General features: G+C 41.2%; 1 non-coding gene across 1 annotated transcript; it reads right to left on the minus strand.

Annotated features, from left to right (window-relative positions):
* Positions 1-506: 506 nt before the first annotated feature.
* trnan-guu (transfer RNA asparagine (anticodon GUU)) lies at positions 507-580 on the minus strand. The gene has a single exon. It is a non-coding gene; the product is annotated as a tRNA-Asn (tRNA).
* Positions 581-4,651: the final 4,071 nt, after the last annotated feature.

Below are 4,651 nucleotides of genomic sequence, written 5' to 3' on the forward strand. Positions count from 1 at the left end.
CCCAGTTGAATTAAAAACAACCTGAATTAATGTTTTAATTGTTGTGTAGTAGTTTAAAAGTAACAGTAAGCTTGTGTCTGTTTCTGTTACTTATTCTGAATTGTGTTTGTTTGTAAACTGTGAATTAGTTCTTAATCTGGTCGTGATGTTAGTGAATTAAACCTACATCTCTCTGATGGTCTGACCGATGAGCTGTCTGTTCTGACATGCTGCTTAAGCCCGGTTAGCTCAGTTGGTAGAGCATGAGACTCTTAATCTCAGGGTCGTGGGTTCGAGCCCCATGTTGGGCAAGTGTCTTCATTTAACATCTACTAAAAACCAAAAGAACATTCTTCCACTTTGGACACCCGGCCTCCAGTAACTTATCTGGTGGATATTTGTGCTTGTAGGGCTGTTGTTTACTGGACGTTTTCAGTTACTTATTTCCACTATTCTGTGAGACTACACGTTGTTGTTGTGTCTCATATCCGTTTGATCAACAGGCAGGTTGTGCAATAAAAGGCGCTCGTCCCTGGGTGGGCTCGAACCACCAACCTTTTGGTTAACAGCCAAACGCGCTAACCGATTGCGCCACAGAGACACGTGCACACGTCCATTAGACCGTATACATGGGTTTACAGAAGGGCAATTAAGTTTGGCTAATTAAAATAATGGCATGTTTCTGACTTCAATGAGAGGGGCATTAAAAAGATCTCACACTTGTCAGAGACACAGTTTGAAGCCCAGATCAATAGGACCTGCTAGTTAGAGTAGGCTCACTTGTTTGTTAGTTAAAGTCCAAAAAGGGGTGTGGCCTGTACGGGGATCAAACCCGCTACCTTGGCGTTATTAGCACCACGCTTTAACCAACTGAGCTAACCGGCCAGTGGTTAATGGTAGGGCATATACCCACATACCCGATTCTACACTGACAGCCCTTCAGTTATGGACCTGCCACACAGAAACGATGGAGAGCTTTACTGTTGTTGATCTGAACAGATCTTCGTGTGAGATGACTGAGGTTCATGTATTTTTCTTTTAAGAATAAATAAAGGTTGATGCTGTAACCTCATACTTTCCTAATACTTTTATTCTACACGGTCTACATTTCTTTTTTGTCTTCTGCCATGTGCAGTGCAAGAAGTCACTAAATTACACAGCAGCTCTTTTTATTTATTTATTTTTTCCATTGACAGAATTGATTGTAACCATTTATAAAGATCATGCCACGTTCATTAGGTGAAATAAAGCCAGAATTAAAGATGGCAGAAAAACAGGGTGGTATTCTTACTTTCAGAGATCAAATTACTCAGGTTAGGAAGTCCTGATACACAGCACATGCTCACCTGGCACTCTCTCAGCCATTCTACTTTTAATCGTTAAAGACAGTGTGGCCCTTATGGGGGTCGAACCCACGACCTTGGCGTTATTAGCACCATGCTCTAACCAACTGAGCTAACCAGCCAGTTCATCTATTCTCTTTAGATCTTTGTACATAATTCTAGACTAACCCCATTCAACCAGCTACAGGGGTTGGACAATGAAACTGAAACACCTGTCATTTTAGTGTGGGAGGTTTCATGGCTAAATTGGACCAGTCTGGTGGCCAATTGCACCTGGCATCTTCGTTTTTGTCATCTCTCCCTCCGCCGTCTTCATCGCCTTCCGTTGGGTGTGGTCTCAAGTTCGTCTTGGCTGTAGGAGAGGAGACTTACTGAGTGAATTCAGTTTCAATAATAATTTAAAAAATACGTACCCATGATGATTTACCAGGTCGTTTGTTACAGTTTCCTTTCCAGTCGTACCTCCAGAAAAACCAAAACAATCAGTCTGTAAAAGAAAGACACGTGCATGAATGTGATGAGGTTCTAAGATCTCTGAATATAATCCTGATCATCCCTAATGAACCCAAATGTAATTCATACAGCACATTCACTGCACTATACTGCACACCCAACATACTGACACTCACTGTCACCCTTATACTGCACCTCTATCTGTTACTGCACCACAGTCAGTATACATACTGTAACTAGGGATGCACCGATCCGATATTCAGATCGGATATCAGTGCCGATATTACCAAAATGAGATGGATCGGATATCGGATAATTAGGCCGATCCATGGGCCGATATGCTGCCTCAGTAGAGAGAATTCTAATAAGTCAATATTATTCGAACGCTCTACTTAGCGCTTCCATTGGGTTTCGCGTTTAGCATCTTGCCATTAAAACCAATGAATTGAGGTAGCACCAGTGGCGGCTGGTCAATACGGGGCGCAGGGGCCGCCCCCCTTAAAATTATTAAGATGTTAAAACAAGCTAATTATATACTGCAAAATAGTTATGAAATTAATTAGTCTGTTTATCTAATGGTCTAATTAACTGTTTGTCTAATGGTCATGATAGCATTTTTAAAATAAATAAATATTTGTATGTAATTGTTTACATCGTGCACACGTCCCATGCGCGGGGCGCCGGTCTAATGAGTGTCTATGTGCGTGCATAAACTTTTGACAAGCACGTGGTCTGAGGCTGCTCTTTAATTGGTTGTTTTAAATTTTCCACACCGTACACACCCACTCTTATTAGAAGTGTGTCACTATTAGCTTTTTTTTTTTAAACGCCGTGTGATTGGACAATCCCCGAGTCGACTCATTAACTGATTCATTCAGCTGCGGCTGCTCAGCTCGGTTCACATTAAACAGTTAGTTGCAGATTGGAGCAGCATTTCTTCCAAAATGAGAGATAATTCAGTCTTGTCTTTACAAAAAAACGCTTCACTTGAAGAAAAAAAGTAAAAAAGGGCAAAATTCATGTTCAAATAGTGCTACTTTTAAAGGCTTGTTTTTTTTATTGTTTCGTTTTTAATTTGTGTTGTTTGCGCGCCCCTCAAATTTTTTAGCACCAGCCGCCACTGGGTAGCACAGCATGCTAACGTCAATCAGCCCCGGTTCTGGACCGCCTTGCTTGGGGGGGCAGTAAAACCCAGGGGCTTCGTAGTGTGGGGCAAAGTGTGATAGAGTTACCAGGGCCCCAAATCGGGGGAGGGTCCCGGCAAACGCAACTGAGCGCTGGTTCACCAAAAGCGGCCGCGGTTCGAAGGGGGCCCACGGTCACTTCTTGTGCATAAGGCCCAGAATTTGGTGCTACGCCCCTGCTTGGGGGGGCAAAGACACAATTTGGGGGGGCAATGCCCCCCTCAGCCCCCCCCTAGCGCCGGCCCTGACGTCAATATAACATCTCCCTTCAGGTACCGATAACGGTTACATTTCCTGACAAGTCCGAACTTGCAAATAAAAACACTCGGTACAAGTTTACAAGGTTAAAAATCAGTAATATTTTATTAACGTTTGATAATAACTCCATTCGTTTGTCCGCTCCATCAGCCATGTTTATTTTTCTGTGAGAGAAAGAGAGAAGATTTGGAACAGCCTCCTCCTCGGGAGCGCGCACAGGATGACGTAAAATGCGTACAGCGCGCACTAGCTTTTCGAACACACCCATTATGTTGAATTGCACTAGATGTTTGCTTGTTTACAGTGTTTGATTACTGATTGTATTGTACTAAGGTATTCGTTTATTCTCAGGTTCTTCCGCTGCTAGATTTTGAATGACTGTTTACACTACATATTTAAAAAATAAGATTAATTACTGTTTGTGTAACTACTTCAGTTTCAGCTGATACATTTAATTTATTTTAAAATATTTTAAGAAGTTTGCCTTTTCTGCAAAGGTCCTGCACAATTGTTTATTATTTTATTGCCAAATAAATAGCAGTTCAGTACATTTATATCTGTGTTAATTATATTTTGTTTTGCAAACTAAGTAATGTTAGCATCAATCCTGATGCCTTAAGTCTTTCCCACATGATAAAGTATACAGTTTATTAATTCAACAATGGTATTGGATCGGTATCGGGTATCGACCGATATGCAAAGTATATGTATCAGAACTGAAAAAGTCGGTGCATCCCTAACTGTAACCAAACGTATTCAGATACTTTACACCACACACACACACACTTTCTAATGTTGTTCTCAGGAATAATAATTAAAAAAAAAGATAATTTAGGGGTTTTTTCTGCTCTTTAACATAGTAAAGGGCCACTTAAGAACTAGGGGTGGGTTTATAAAATCGATTTTTCGATTCGAATCGATCTTTATTTGAACAATCCGATATCGATTCATATAAACGCGAGATCGATCTTTTTAAATGAGCCCCTTTTTACGGTGCACATGGAAATCTGTTACCCCTTTAATTTCGCGTGACCAGCCAGTGTTTTTTCATGCAACGAGATCTGACCTGCACATCAGTTCAGCATGGCAGAAGCTCAAGTTATGACCACTACACAACTTTTTGCACTGATTTTACAGTGCTGGATTCGGGAGGAACTCGGTGTTCGATCTGCGATCAAAACTCGCCTCTCAATCACTGTGTGAAACAGCGAGGAAACACGGGAGAGGTTGTAAACAGGTGGTGGAGCGCAATATAGTTTATATCAGAATACATCAGCACACGAGTTTTACAGTATTTCTGACCTGATCGTTCTCTACAAAACTAAATATTTATTAACCTCCAACTCACTATAGAACAAGCCATGCTGCTCGTGTTGCCAAATCCACTCAGATTTATTTATTTAATCAGCGCACAAACTTTGATCTCTGGCTACT

Source organism: Trichomycterus rosablanca, chromosome 14 (genome assembly GCF_030014385.1).
Source record: "Trichomycterus rosablanca isolate fTriRos1 chromosome 14, fTriRos1.hap1, whole genome shotgun sequence".
Lineage (NCBI taxonomy): Eukaryota > Metazoa > Chordata > Actinopteri > Siluriformes > Trichomycteridae > Trichomycterus > Trichomycterus rosablanca.